Consider the following 16,345-nt stretch of genomic DNA (forward strand, 5'->3'; position numbering starts at 1 on the left):
GGAGCCCGTGCAGCCTCTCAGCCGCCCGCTCCCGGGGTCGCAGCCGCACCTTACGGATCGCCAGGCCCCGTGCGCCCTCCACCGTGCCCACTCCAGCCCACCCTGCCTGGCGCCAGGAGCCCCTCGCCTTCAGCAGAAGGGAAGGCTCTGCGGTTTCCTGTCCGTCTGCTCTTATTCCCACGTCCCTCTTTACCCGGCCTAGATCCCGTGTTCCCTCATATCAGCCGCACTTTGATAGCTGGGCCTCCTTGGCCCTCCCTGTCTGGAGAACCCCCAACTCTCCACCTACCCTGGAACTGCTCTTAGGCAAGGAAGTGTGGCTGGAGAAATATCAAACTAGCTGCTAGCATTACTCATTGTAACGGTCATAAACATCAAGGAGATAGTTGGTGCTGCTGAGCAACTGGACTTCGTTTTCCTGTCAAATTACTCACCCATTCACTTGGATGGCTGTTTGCACCCTCTTTCTCCTCAAAATTCCCACACAGTCTCCCCGCCTGCCTCCCAGCTTTTATTTCTTGTTTAATAGGAAATAGCAATTGAGGAGAGATCTTGCGTTTGGCCTCACCAGCCCATCCACCAGTCACCTGCATCTGTTCCTAGTAGTCTGCCTTTTCTCTAGTGATCCTGTCTCATCTATCCTTCCTCACTTCCTTATTTAGTCTCATGGGTATAAGTGCCATCCATGCCCAAGGCTTCCCATCATCACCCCATCACTAGCCTGAGCTTCCCTGTATGAGGGCACAGCGTTCCAAGAGGGTGGAGGTGGAAGCTATAGGCCTCCTGCAACCAACTCAGTATCACTCCTGCCACTTGTATTGGTCAAACCAAGTCATGAGGCAAGTCCAGATTCAAGAGGTCAGGAAATAAAGGATTTGTAAAATATTGTGACTGTGACCTCCAGCTCACCATAGCTCTGGAATGACTGATGCCTTATAAGAGAAACGGGCAAGTCTTACATTTTTAAGTGAAACTAGACTTAACGTCCACCCAGTGACCCAGTGCTATCAACCTCCAAAACCACTGAAAGTGCCAGAAGTTTTTCTAAGGGATCTACACCAAGTCTATTGCCTCTTCCTCCCTCTCTCTTGTTCACACACCCATTTATTAAATCTTTTCTGAGCCCCTACTCGGCACAAGGCACTGTTCCTCACAGGATGCAATTGTAAGCAAGAGAGTATGGGGGAGGAAGAATTCTCTTCCTCTACCCTTCTTAGATTCTCCAGCTGGCTGGGGCTCTGTAAATCAGACTGGCAAAGGCAGCAACAGGAGGAACGCATACAGATCTATTTAATATAAGTCGTACAAGATGCAGAGCCTTCCTAAGGAAAAGAAGACCTGCAAAAATGGTTAAACCTGAATGTTGTTACGCTAGATTTGATGAAGAGTGGGAAGTTGTAGGAAACACGATAGTACAAAGGGCATGCGTTAAGGGTAGTAAACTGAAGGAAAATTAGCAAGGACAAGCAATTCAGGGTCCCTGCAGGGGACCTGAATTCCTCCATCTTCCGAGATAAATCATCCCTTCCAGATATGGGGAGGACACTTCTCATAGGAGGACTGACAGGTGCAGGACATGCTCCCCCAGAATATGTCACCTTGACTTGTTGACTATTGTGCGTTGAGGAACTTTGAGAAAACAGCAGAAGCAGGAAGATCACTCTGACCTCCTTTGCCCATTGCCCTTCTGCCCTGAAACAGGTCATAAAACCCTACCTGAGAGCTGCTTCCCTATACCTGGTGGAAAGCAACATCCTTATCTCCAAAGATGGAGGGACACAGAAGAATCTGAGCGGACAGTCCTTGCCAATCTTCCCCCACGATACTACCCTTACCTCCTGCTCCTTAACCTGTCATGTTCCTCCGTGCCTGCCCACTCCTCACTGAACTCAGCATAAGAGTACCAGGTGTGGTTCTTTGGGTCCTCTTTTCCTTAGGAAGGCCCCCATGCCAGGATAAAACTTACATGAAATATGCTTGCATACTTCGCTCCTGTTCATCTTTAATTTTCAGACCTAGCCAGAGCTTCTAAGAGAGTTGAGGAAAACTTTTCCCCACCCTACAGGGGAGAGGAAAGGGAGCAAACAGGGCCAGTAAAGGGGGGACACCAATGCTCTATTTTCTTCTTCTCCCCCTTTCCCTTCCTACATGAGGGTTGAGGAAGGGCTTAAGGGAGGGATGTTTACACTGGGAAGCCAGCTTGGAAGAGCCCAAAGTGGAAAGCTTGCAGCAAATAAGGAAACACTACAGTTTTTCAAGCTAGACACTGTGGCACACCTCATGAAAAGAATTCTTGCTATCGCAGCAGCTTCCACCAGCACTGCTGGTGTCTCTGTCATCTTTGCCTTCAACCAATCTCCTGCTTCTTTCCCCTCCTTCCAGGACATCTCTCACCTCCTCTCTTGGGTCCCTTCAGATACTCAATGTTCCATTCATTTCCCAGGCTGGCTGCTGGCTCAGGGGACCCCATTGAACTCATTCCCTCCTCTTATTCTAAAAGTTATTTTTTTTTTATTTATTCAGGAGAGACACACACAGAGAGAGGCAGAGACACAAGAAGAGGGAGGAGAAGCAGGCTCCATGCAGGGAGCTTGACACGGGACTCAATCCCAGGACTCCAGGACTCCAGGACCACACCCAGGGCTGAAGGCATGTGCTAAACCACTGAGCCACCCAGGGATCCCTAAGAGCTCTTCTTTCCTGCCTCAATAAACATTTATATTACCAAGGGCTCTACCTGTTTTGGATCTGACTACAGTGATTTTCACTGAAGGGTGAATGAGAGCTTGCTACCCCTTGGCTGGCTGATGGTGGGCTGCAGCCTTGGGAGAGTTCTTCATGCCCCGGTCCCCTTTCCTCCTGTGCACAAACCTCCCTTCCCTTCCCCTGTCTGCTCTGCTGCCACAAGCAAGATTCTTGGATCTACCTTCCTCAGCTGAGCATTCAGGGAAATTAAGAGAAGCTTGGGAGAGAGTTTGGTCAATGAACTCTGAGTGTTTTGACTCAAAAACCATAAATGAGGAAGCACAAAAGCTCCTATATCACTAAGTTCTGTGTGCTTGTTAAATTACCAAGATCTCGGGCAGCCCCAGTGGCCTAGCGGTTTAGCGCCACGCCGCCTTCAGCCTGGGGCCTGATCCTGGAGACCCGGGATTGAGTCCCGTGTTGGGCTCCGTGCATGGAACCTGCTTCTCCCTCTGCCTGTGTCTCTGCCTCTCTATCTCTGTGTCTGTCATGAATGAATAAATAAAATCTTTTAAAAAATTACCAGGATCTCAGCTGTGCTGATTTTTTTAATAATTTGTTTCATTTTTTGTTTTGGTTTTGCAAACATCTTGCTACCTTATAGAGAGACTTGGCCCAAGAGTTTAACCATGAGCCATAAAGTCATTTCTCTGGGAAGATACATTTCTCAAAAGCACAAAAACAAACAAAAGCGCAAAAACTTTTAGGACAAATCTCATAATTTGACAGGATCCTCAGAATAGGAGTTCAGAAAATTATTCTCAGCTTTTGTTGGGATAAAACTGATAGATGCCACTACAATCTATATTTTTGTTAATATTAATGAATCCACTGCTTAAAAGTCACTTCCAAGCACCTATGAAATTAATGAGATCAATATAGAGATCAAGATTGAGAATTATTCCTCCAGATTCCCATGTCCAATATATGTTCAAAAGCCCCACTCAGAAATCGAAAATCTCAAACCTAACCTATGCAAATCTGAACTCCCGAGGTTCTGCAAACCTGCTCTTCCTCATCTTACCCACGTTGGTTGATGGCGACTTTGTTTGCTCACTGCCCAAGCACGTGGAGTGACCCAGGCCTCCTCTCTCTCACACACAACACGTGCTCCATCAGAACATTTGGGTGACTCTACCTCCCAAAGACATCCAGAACCCAGTGGCTTCTCACTCTGTCCGTAGCTGTGACCACGGCCCCATCCTCTGTTACTGCAGTGGCCTTTGGACCAGTGTCCCCACCTTGTCCGCACAGGTTATTGTCAGCTGAGCAGCAAGAAGATTCTTTTAGAATATATCAGATCAGGTCACTTGGAGCTCCACACACTCCAAAGACTCCCATTTTTTCAGGGTAAAAGCCAAAGGCCTGAGCATGGCCTACAAGACCTACCAGGACCAGAAAAGCCTGCAGCCTTTCGTCTGCCTCTCAGCCACACTAGCCCTGCCAGTTCTCGAACACACAGGCACATCTACCTCAGCGCCTATTCTCATATTACCTCACCTGGAATACGCTCCCAGGGCTTCAGGAACCCCCCATCTTCCTTAAATCTATTCAGACCTCACCTGCTCTCTGATGCCTGCCCCACTGAGGCTATGACCCACTCTCTTCCCCTATGATGGTTTCAGTATTGCCCTACTTTTCCCCTATCATCTCCTTACATGATGTCATTTTCTTGTTTCATTAAGGCTTTGTTTATTGTTCATCTCTCCCCATGGAAGTTAAGCCCCACGGGGCTGGACGTCTTTGTATGGCTTGTTTGCTGGTGTTTAGAACAAGCCCTGACGCTTAGGAGACACACAACATGCACAAATGGGGTGAGCTGCTGAATTGTTCCCTTACCCCTATGGGGCTGTGTATGATGATTGGCTCTATCCGCCCCACCACCAACCTGTAAGCTTCAGGAGACAGGGCCCCTGGCTTCCGGGGGACTCTGTACACTGTTGTGTGCAGAACAAAGCTCACTCAGCGCTGCCCTGAACTTCTCACATTTTTACAGAAGAGAAAGATGCATTAGGACATTCAGAAGCTGCCTCCTCCGGAGCCTTGGTGTTGTCTCTTCCGTAGGGTGGCTTCTCTGGCTTGCAATCTGCCTCTATTCGCTGGGCTTTCTCCCTGGTGCCCTTGGTCTCTCCCATCTTAACCTTTCATGGAATCGTCACTGTTAATTTCTTTATATTTTCAAAATAATTCCAAAAAGAGAGCAAGGGAGTAAGTCTGTGAGACTGGAGCAAGACACATCCACGTGGCCACTTCTCTCACCTCAACACAAGGCAGCGCAGGCCAAAGTAGCTCAAGCCAGAGCGTAGCTTCCAACAGAGCCACAGGCGGACGGTGGCCTCTGCTTCAGTGAGGAAGAGGAGGGGACAGTGGTGCTGAGAGGGGACCCCACACTGGCCAGCTTGCCTGACCCTCAGGCCCCCCGTGGAAGCCAGCAGCTGACACCCCCATCCTGGGGGGTCGCTGGCAGCCACGAGAGCAACGGCTCAGTAGAGCAACTACAATCTGTCTACTAAGTGTTTTGTGTGCCATCTTAGGAGCACGATCACCATCCCATCTCACATACAGGTAGACTGAGGCTCAGAGAAGCTAAGGAACTTGCTTAAGATCCCAGTCAGTCAATGGGAAGGAAGAATTTAAACCAGGACCATTCGACTCCAAAATGTATAGTTGAGCTACTGTAATGGACTGAAAAGTGGTCCCTGTTTTGCAGTAGTTTAATAACAACTCACACAATACCTCCCCTTAGTTGTATGGGTCAACTACACAGGTTCAAATATTCTCGAAAAAAAAAATCAGAGTGCACTTTACTACACATCTATTGGTGTTTGTAAATTTTAGTAGTTGAAACATGGAGTTGGGAATTTGCTAGGTATGACTTAGGGTGCCAGATGGCGGGGAAGGAAGCATCCCCGCCAGAGGCGGGACGTGAATCCTGCGGAGATTCTCCCCAGCTCGCCCCGTTGCTCACGGTCTCGTAGTTCTCGCCGGGAACACGTGGTGGCAGCACTCGCGCAGGCCCTCGCCCCGGGTTTCGCCCCGCGCCGCCCTCCGCCGCTCGCTGCTTTCGCTGGGAGTCAGACGCTGGCAACATTTTGCGTTCATAACTGGCCTTTCCACGTAAAAGTGCTACCTCTCACTATTTTTAAAAAATATTTTATTTATTTATTCATGAGACACAGAGAGAGAGAGAGGAGAGAGAGGCAGAGACACAGGCAGAGGGAGAAGCGGGCTCCACGCAAGGAGCCCGACACGGGCCTCGATCCCGGGACTGGGGATCATGCCCTGGGCTGAAGGCAGGCGCCGAACTGCTGAGCCACCCAAGGATCCCCAAATTGTAATAGTCTAATTTTGTGGTTATGTTTTGTGTAAATAAAAATCACACGTATTTTAAATACAACATAAATATTAATAATCCCCAGACTTATCAATGAAATTCTATAAATAACATGCATCTTGTACATTAAAAATTCCTCAAGAATCGCATAATTTGAAGCTGTCGAGAACTAAGAGTTGCAGACTGGGGTTATGCTATTTAGTCTTTCGACATTTGTTTGTGGAGCTGCTTCTCCGCGCCAGGCACTGTTGCAGGTTCTGGGGGTACAGATGTGGATACAACAGTCAGAAATCCTGCCTGGCGCTCATGGAGTTTACCTGTTGGGAGGGGGTGCGGGGGGGGGCTTGGGAGCCAAGTGGGATCCGTGCTTCCTGGGAACTAAAGCAGGAAGAGGGCCGGGGTGGCGCACAAGGCTGGAGGCAGTTACCTGGCTGGGCAAGGTGACCGCTGAAGGAAGACATGCAGGTGTCACAGCTCGAGCCAACGGGCTATCTGGACAGGGGGCGCGGATGACAGAGAGAAAGTGAAGCCCGGTGCTCACTGCCCAAGCACGTGGAGTGACCCAGGCCTATTCCACGAACGTGAGGACCGTGAGGACCCGCGAGGCCCAGGCCACACAGGGGGGCAGGAGGGCAGGAGGGCAGGAGACCAGCCCCTTAGCAAACCAGCCAACACGCTTTCCTTCGTCTAGACCCCTCTAAAATCAGGCAAAGTTTGGCTTAGGTTTGAAAGTCTTCAGGAGCACGTCTCTTGCTTACATGCAGCTTCCTTCTGCTCATGTGATTGGAAATGAACACACGTTAATAAAGGAGGTAAAAAAAAAAAAAAAAAAAAAAGTGCTCACCTTCCGTGATGGAAAGTTCACTCAAACACGAAAATTTCAGACCCCCAAAGGGCGCTCTGGGTGCAAAGCGGCCACGAGACCCCTTTTCTCCACATTGTCGTGCCGCTGCGGAGAGAGGCCAACGAGACGATGACGGCACAGCACAGCCCCATGCTAGAAAGGAGACGGCAAAGGTCCGGAGAGGACGCCTGCTCCCAGGCAGCAGCAGCAGGACCCGGGGTCCCAGGGACTCGGCGCCGCGGCCCCGCGGTCCTCCCTGCCCGCCGTCCTCGCTCCTCCCGCTGGGGGGCGCGCGAGGCCCGCGGCCGGCGCCGGCGGAGGGCGAGCGGGGGGGGGGGATGCTGTGTGTCGCTCCGAGGGAGACCTTCCACGTTTGGCAAAAAGAACAGGGGACAAAACAAAACAAAACATCTCCCTAGCTCCCAACAAAGTCAGAGATGAAAGCAGACGGTTTTAGCATGGCAAATAAAAAAATAAACAAGTGCTTGAAATGGATAAGTTTTTCCTTAAATTTGTTTTTGCAAAGGTTTTTTTTTTCTTCCCTGAAAAACAAAATACTAAAATAGCAAGTTATGTTTTCATTTATGAATCCTTCTCAAGAGGAAATCTAATAATAACAAGGGGTTCCCATTGGACTCCAGCTTATTTCATAATGTAAATATATTTCTATCCTCTGGGGAAAGAAACCTATCCCGAGCCAGGTAGTTCTCATTTAAATTGGTGATTTTGTTCATTTGTATTTCTTCCTCTTCTTTTACCTTGAACAACCTCTCAAACTGGAGAGATGCGTTAGACTCTAGAGCTGTGTACGGGACTGGGGGCCTTTAGCTAGTGCTAGAGGATGGGGGATGACAGCAAAATGACTTGTTTTGCTTTGATCTGTGTGGGTTGGGAAAGGTAGTTTGCCCCTCACCAGGTTTTATCTAATTATACCACATGTTCATACCTTGAGAGAGCAGGGTCATGTGCTGGAAAGGGATAAAAGGCTTAAGGCAGTCCCACGTTCCAATCTCAGCTGGGTTCCTCAGAGGATGTAAATGATCTCACTTCTTGGAGCTTCTGTTTCCTCTTCTATAAAATAGAGATGATAATAATGTGGTGGATTCACAACGGCAGTCAAGTCTCTGACCCTCCTCCCACTGAGAGGTGGAGCCTCAGCGCCCTACCTTGAACCCAGGGAGGGGAGGTGTACCGAGGCTGCCTTGACCAAAAGAATGTGGAGGGAGCAATGTGGTTTGAGCAGCTCCCACTGCCCACCACTCCTGGAGCCCTGAACAGCAGGTGAGCACACCAAGTGCCTATCTTGGGGAGCTGTTGCCAATTTTCCCATAACAAATACCTCCAAGGCACCCAGCCCAGAACTGACACGCAGTGAGTGCTCAGTAAATAGCATCATCATCATTCTCGCTGTTTGCATTTTCTTTTCATAGGACTTTCTTTTTTTTTTTCAACTGTGGGCTGAGAATCCTCTCTGAGCTCAAGAGGACAACAAAATCCCTCACAGCTGACTTGCCTGGGAGTCCACAGGCTTCAGGACTGCAAATCCTCCAGAGTCTAAGCAAGTCAGGCGCAAGAGAGCCACTGAGTCCAGCCTTTGCTGGCACTTGCCTTAAGCACATGCTCTGTCGGTGAGCAGGACGTGCTGGCCCTGCATTCCAGGGACACCACAGGGCATACAGTGCAGCTCTGTGCTTGCCTTTTGCTTTTTCTCCTGTAAATCTCCTTAACTACCCAAACTCAGAAGGCAACCAAATACAACTGGGTTTAGAGAAGGCATGGTGGCAAGAGACTGTCTTTAAATGCAGCTGCTGATACTGGGCTTCATGGAGAAGTTGAGGGCTTGCCAGCCAGCCTGAGAGCCTCTCAAGCATTCACCCTCCCCATGGCCTCCAAGTGACCTTATCATTTGGTGACAGGTATTTAGGGGATACTCCTGGTGATGACACTAGACATCCCGGGACCATCAAGGCAGTAGTAATGTTGGGATAAAAGTACCCTTAATGTAGTGAACTTAAAAAGAACTCAGAATCCCAAGAAATGGCAGATGCTGATTCCTAATCTGTCCGGCATGAGCCTACAGCTCCTCATCCCTACTGCTACTGGCTGCTTCTCTGGCCAAGACTACTGGTCAACCTCTTCTTACTGGTCAATCATCCTGCCACCACTCTGACTTCTGTAGAAGCCATCATCTTCTCCGCAGCCTTCTGGAAGCACCAGTGTCCCGGTATGGCCACACCACTCCCTCTTTCAACGACTTCAGTAGTTCCTCGGCAGACAGAAGAAAACATAGCAAGTCCAGGGTCTGGAGCCCAGGTTTCCTGGCCCAGGCTCTGTGTTTACCCCACCTGCTCTGACTCATGCTCAGGCCAATATTATGCCCATTCCCAGACAGCTGGGGAAGTAGGGAGGAGTGGGCAATGAAGGTAGGGATGACACCGTCCAAAGGTGACAGAAGCTGATGACTCAGTTTGAGGTGAGGTGAGGATCTTTTGTGTAAGGACTTTGTATTTCTCACAATCCACCTCTGGATTGTAAACTGGTAATCTCAAGATCATTCAAATGACTAAGAATGGAATAACTAATTTTGGATGATACGCTTTGCCCCATTGGTGTTTTGGAACTGCTTGAAACAAGGCAGGCTTAACTAAAATCAAAAAGTAAAAAAGCAAAAACTGAAAAGAGAAGACTTCTGGCCAAAGCTCCCATGTTCCCCAGCAGACTGGGACCGGGCACTTCAGTTCTCCTGCTAATGCTTCCAAACCCCTCTGTTCCCCCAAGGACTGCAGCTCTGCACTAAGGCTCCCATGCAGCCCTCATGACCTCCTCTGTTCCCACTTGGAAACCAAGCTTCAGGGCTCCCGGGTGGCTCAGCAGTTAAGCATCCAATGCTTGATCTCAGCAGGATCTTGATTGTGAATTAAAGCCCCACATTAGTCTCTATGCCGGGCATGGAGCCTACTTTAAAAAAAAAAAAAAGAGAGAGAGAAAAAGAAAAGAAGCTTCTATTTTTTGTGTTTCCGATCTCCCTTGTCATAGGAACTCGTGTTTTTAGTTCCTCCCTCAGGGTCATAGCACACAGCTCCATGGTATTCCCACAGGATTGACCCTGGTTTCTTCTGTTGACCTGGCACACAGCCCCCGCTCACTTCTGCTCTCCCCCGGGCCTCATTACCTTCGAAGGACACTCCCTGGGTGGCATCTTGTTGCTCTTGCTCGCTTTCTTACCTGCTAAGTATCGCACGGGGGACAGAAAGACAAAGGGGCTGGCAATTTCCACCTGGTGGGCTCTGTGTTTAACAAGGGAGCCCGTACACACAGGCAGTTATGAGTGTGCAGGGTGTTTGTGGGTGGTTCTAAAAAGCGCTTCTACATCAGCTGTGATTTGTTTGAACTCTCTCCATTTCCGGGGGTCAGTGCTGGTCCTGCAGATGAACAGGGAAAGATCCTGCTCTGGCGCAGTGTGAAGAGACAGCGGCAATGCACCTGAACAAATAGATCCCGTGGCACTGCTAAAGCTTCGTTTCAGAGTCACCCTTTCTTGACAAGCTGTCTCATCACTGTAAAACTTTTGTTTTATGGTTTTGACTTTTTAGTTCAAGACCAAATCTATGATTTAGGTAAGCATCGACTGGCAGGCAGCTTATAGTTTAAGCTATAGTTTAAGTTTTCGAAATTCAGAATCAGCTCTCAAATCAACCCTCTTACTGAATTACAATCTTTATATCTCACTTATTAAAAATAAAAATTTATAAAAGTGGATGAACTCAGTAACTTTTCCTTTATCAATATATCAAGACTCTTCTGTTGTTGTTAGAAGCTCTTACAGTACAGGTGCCCCCCCTGCTTCCCCTGCCTTGGACTGGGTCCAGGTCAAGGTCAGCCAAATTGCTGCTCTTGGTTCCCAGAGACCTTCAGCTGCCTTGCTCACCAGGCACTGAACAGAATAGACATAGATCTTCACACTTGTTGCTGTAACTATCTGTGTGTAATTTTCCCAGACAAGATTCTTTTTTCTGCCTCCGGAATAATGGGTTCCCTTTCTGTGTCTTAGGCAAGCATTGGCTGTCTTTACATAGAGGAGCACTGACAGTCCAGTTTGCTTCTGACAATAGTTTTAGGTAGATAATTAGAATAACATTCATCTTAGGAAAAAGTCTGCATGTTTTATACAGAACTGAACATTCTGATTTGAATCAAAAGATCATTTTTTGAAGCTAGAGTTCTGCTAATTTTATTGCCAGAGCTATGATGAAATCTGTTTATGTTCAAATTTTGTAACATCCTGTGACTTTGAATTCTTCTTTGGACAGTTTTTAATGAAGCCAGGCTTTATGGTTGGTGGGGAAACCAGACAGTGCATTCAATGTTCACTTACTCTTCTAGAACATGTTTGGGAGGTACTGAGGTCCACGACGTAGACACAGAGTGGGCAAGTCAGGCACCTTCCTTGCCTGGAGGAGCTCACTCTGTAGCAAAAGCAACAGATACGAAATAACATTTTAAAGAATTACAAATATGGATGCTGCTGTGGGGGAGGTAGAGCCTGTAAGCAGGCTGGATGTGGGAGGTTAGGGAAGGGTGGGCATAGGTGCAACCCCAAACAGCTCAGGGAAAAGTTAGGGAGATGAGATTCTAAGAAAGAGGGCACACTGATAACTGAGTGAGCTACTGAGACAAGCCCTGGTGCCCACGAGCCCCAGCTATACTTTGGGTGTGGATGTGGACCTCCGAGCAGCCAGGCACTCCGTGCCTACCAACTGATGGCTTCATCGGCACTTTATGGGTTAAATCACAAATACTGAAAAGTTGACTGAAGAAGTTGAAGAGGTTGACAAATTATAATATAAGAATTAGAGAAAAAGAAACATTCTGGTAAGTCTGGTATTTGTCACATTTGAAGGCTATTCTTCAGAATGATTGGCTTTTAAATGATTGGTTATTTATATGCGAATATTATCATTTTATGAAGATGAGCAGAGGAAATGCTTTTATGAGGAGAAGAGAATGAAAGACAGTCTAACTTGTATTACTCTTGGATTGGAAGCAATTCCAGGGAAGGGTTGGATGCTACAGTTAAAAAACATAGTTCTCATCTGGTGGTGCCACGCTTGCTTCTGCTGATGAAATCTGCCCAAGTTCAAGCCGCTGCCAGTGGTGAGGAGGATTTGGAGCAGTCTCTTTGTAACTCATTTTGGACTCATTTAGGGACCACTGCCTTCTCCTGCTATTTGGGAGCAGCTGTGACCCAGACAAGAACACAACTTCCATTTAAGGCCCAGCACACGGGTTTATAAGACAAAAGAAAAGTGTTGTGAGGCAAAACACACACACACACACAGATACACACAGACACACACAGACACATACACATACCTCTCTCAGGGAGAGCAGGGATTTCTCTGAAAAGAAGTTGGCCCAGATTGAGGACTTAAAAAATAACCCCCTGAAAGTAGATAAGGGAGAACTGAAGAAAGCAAGGTAAGAGGATAGATATAGTGGTAATCTGAGGGGCTCAGCCCTTGAAGGCCCATCACCTATCAGTAGGACAAGAGAATGATCCGTGCCCAAGAGAAAGAAAAATTCTGTGCTTAGTGTTTCAGGTGCTGTGCCACGGCTCTGAGATACTTAAGGCCGGTATCTCTGACTCTTAAAGAAATACCAACAAGGTCTGATGTCATTGGTCTGGTGTAGATAGATGGTTTAGGCCAGAGGTATCCTGGAAAAAAAAATTAAAAAACCTCTCTTACTGCCAACCATTTGGTGAGTGAGCTCGGGTGAAGGAGGGCAAGGCTGATGCCATTAATATTGGCGCAGAGAGAAGTAGACCCACTTGCTGGCCTCATCAAGACCCTCCAGTGGTGGGGACAGTAAGCAGAACTCCCAGTTACCGCTTACTCCCACACCTCCCTCCAAAACACTTTTTCCAAAAACAACTTTGGATACATAAAAAAGGCAAGGACCCTTCCACACGGAGGTTACACGCTAAACAGTTTTGCTATAAAGAAGTAGAGCAATTTAGGGTTTTAAAGTTGGATTAGCTTAACAAAGACCATCCTGTCAAATACTCTGCAGAATGTACTCTGCATACAGACTGCATGTTTGGGCATTCATTGACACCTGATAATAGCGTACCATAATTATGGGAGTGCTCTGGGGACAGTTAATTAAGTCCCTTTGATGGGAATGCAGCCTCGTGTTTATGACTGGGGTAACAAGGAGACAATCTGCCTTTCATTAGCACATAATAACATCTCACTTTTATGGGAAGTTCCTTCAGTTGATTTTTAATTAGATTAAACTGAAGGATGAAAGTCAACTTTTGCTACACAAAGCCCTGGAAAGGAAGACCACTGTGTTTAACACAGTAATTGAACATGAAAGCCACATACTTCAAAGGTACACACAAATAAGAGAAGTATGTTTTCAAAAGATCCCTGGACCAGTAAAGGCTAATTTCAGATGGGCCCAGGGTTTTAAATTTAAGTGAAAGCTTCCATCCTGGGACTAAATGTTGTGCAGACCTGGGGTATGCAGCACAGGCGTCCTTACTGCATCTTCTAAAAAATACACAAAAGGGCATCCAGTTCAGTGGGTGCAAAGATTGTGTCACTTTAAAATTCCTAGTAGAAGTGACTAGACTTGTGAACAAACAAGTGGATGTTTCTTTGCTGAATAAGTTTTCCAAAGAAGAATCTCTGCTTTCATAAATATTCATTCTTTTTTCTGAGCAATGAATTTGTTTAAGTCATATGAATTTTTTTTTAAGTCATATGAAATTTTAAGTCATGTTGCCACTTTTGCTTCTGGAGAGTCTGATATTAAATATGGCTCTCCTCTAAGTGAGGGGCTGAGGTTTGCCAGCACCTCTTGAGAACACCAGGTCATGTCTGGATTGTTCTTGTTTTTGTAGCCCTACCTTCTGTTTGCTCAGATGCACTAAGCTATTTTGATATTTTATTTGTCTTGTTGAATTGTAGGTATTCCCGTTAGCTGCCTTAAATTATTTTGGGAATAAAGTGGGATGTAAATAAGTAAGTAAAGAAACATTGATTGCAAATTAAAAAACTCAAGCAATTTAAGTCTACTAAAGTAATGCAGTAAGATCAAAGCCACGAATAGAGATCAACCCTTCAAAAGGAGAGATAATAAAGCATGAAGATAAACAAAATAAAAGTTTATAACTACTCTACCTACAACCATTTGCTATCAGGCCAAGGTGATGTTCCTTATTTTACCTTCCCTTGAAAATACATCAAATTCTTAAAACTTCCTGGTCCTTAATGGAAATGAAGCTCAAAGGTCCAGCCTCCAGGGATTCCCAAACATGCTCTAGTGTCTAGTCCTACAGACATTGTAATTAAGTATTATCTGTGAGTTTTGATAAGCACTGAGTCCGTCAAAGGTAAACTATTTTAACCAATATCATCGTGCAATATCTGTTATTTTGTGGATCATATATAATGCATGCCTCGGCTGCCAGACATGAAGGAAGTGAAGTTGATGTTGTACTGGAAGAGCTTCTAGACAGACACAACAAATACATAAATTATTTCTGTATGAAAAACTTTGAATCTTCTCAAGTTCTTAGAGCAACTGAGCTCTCACATTTTTATACCATACAACATAACAGAGACAACTTTAGCTTCTAAATCTTTAAGGATACAATGCCAAAAATAAACGCAAGCATTAGATTTAAAACTATAAATTATGGATATGACCAGAATTAGTTTAGAATAGGGAAATTACTGGTACTAACATTATTTTCATTCATCTAATTGATTGGTCTGCTCATTTAAATATTTATGATATTTTATTTAGTATTTTAAGAGAAATGTTAATTTGTCAGACTGAAGCCAACTAAAAGAGATAGAATAGAGAAGTGATTTTTAGCGCTGTATCCAAGTCATATTAGGAAGTGTGAAGAAATTACCAAAGAACAGAATTGGAAAGAACAGTTATTTGGAAGCCTATCAAATGAAGGAAGTCTAATTTATTCTGACAAAACAAGGGCCATAGGTAGAAAGAAATTTTAACTCAATGTTAAAAAGCTTTTGAAACTTGCAAGTGTTTAGAAACAGAATGCCTTGAAGATTTAAGCAATGCTTCTGGAAGTGTTGGAGAACTTGAAGCAATGCTTCTGGAAGTGTTGGAGTGGGTGTCCTCATCAGTTACAGCATTGAGAGGATCACTGCATTGGGTATATAGCAGGACTAGATAGGTTCAAAGTCTCTTTGGGTGTAAAATTCTATTTGTTGCAACATATTTGCTATTGCTAAATGGAGGAAGGGCGTAGCCCAATAATTGGTTTGCATAATGTTGGTCATGTAAAAATAAGTGAAAAACTATCAAAATAAATATGTGAACTTTAGAATAATTAACTTAAGTCATCCCATCTAAGATTAGTTAATCTGCCCTCACCACTGTTTTGTAGCATAACTCCTAGTAAGAAGCAGTTAGAATATGTAATTTGCATGCAGGAAGATGCTGGGATTTCACAGACCCTACAAGAACAGGTTGAATAACTATTTATATTTCTTAATAGATACTTGCATGTGCAGCAGAATTTTGTGTGAGAACTACTTTCATTTTACCAGAATGTCTGGTAATAAGACTATAGAATCACAGATTGTCGGGCAAGGCTGTGAAGTCACAAGTCACAAAATGTGCCAAAAATAATCTGAAAACTATGAAGAGCCAAGTTACCAGTCCCAACAGTTATTCTTGAGATAATTCTGAGAGATAGAACATAATAAAAAAATATTAGTATCCAGCTTGTTGTTCACAGATAATATTATTGTAAAGGACCAGGTCCTAATATTTATTAGAAAAAAGGAAGGCCTAAATTTTTAAGACACAGTCAATAAATAAATAAATTTTATTTTGAGGCAATAAAGGATTGCCATAAAACTTTTTCCATATCTTTTATTCCATAAGAAAATATGGAATAGACCCTACTTCAATGCCCGTCAAGAAAATATGTAAAGATATCAGATAAAGAGCTAGTATCCAAAGAACTTATCAAACTCAACATCCACAAAACAAAAAAATCCAGTCAAGAAATGGACACAAAATATGAACAGAAATTTCTCCAAAGAGGACATGCAAATGGCCAACAGACACATGAAAAAAATGTTCAACATCACTCAACATCCGGGAAACACAAATCAACACCACAATGAAATTCTACCTCCCACCAGTCAGAATGGCTAAAATTAACAACCCACGAAACAACAGATGTTGGCAAGGATGCAGAGAAAGGGGAACACTCTTATGCTATTGGTGGGGATGCAACCTGGGGCCGCCACTCTGGAAAACAATACGGAGGTTCCTCAAAGAGTTAAACATAAAGCTACCCTACAACTGAGCAATTGTACTACTAAGTATTTATCCAAAGGATATAAACATAGTGATTCGAAGGGACA

At 45.4% G+C, this 16,345-nt stretch overlaps 1 long non-coding RNA gene across 2 annotated transcripts; it reads right to left on the minus strand.

The window, feature by feature from the left end:
- Positions 1-5,882: 5,882 nt before the first annotated feature.
- LOC112925293 (uncharacterized) lies at positions 5,883-15,085 on the minus strand. Of its 2 annotated transcripts, XR_011996708.1 has the most exons (4): positions 9,067-15,085; positions 7,870-7,994; positions 6,507-7,028; positions 5,883-6,336 (listed from the first exon to the last, which is right to left on the minus strand). It is a non-coding gene; the product is annotated as an uncharacterized lncRNA (long non-coding RNA). The 2 variants fall into 2 exon arrangements; XR_011996707.1 differs by having other exon boundaries at positions 5,883-7,028.
- Positions 15,086-16,345: the final 1,260 nt, after the last annotated feature.

This window comes from Vulpes vulpes, chromosome 13, assembly GCF_048418805.1.
Source record: "Vulpes vulpes isolate BD-2025 chromosome 13, VulVul3, whole genome shotgun sequence".
Lineage (NCBI taxonomy): Eukaryota > Metazoa > Chordata > Mammalia > Carnivora > Canidae > Vulpes > Vulpes vulpes.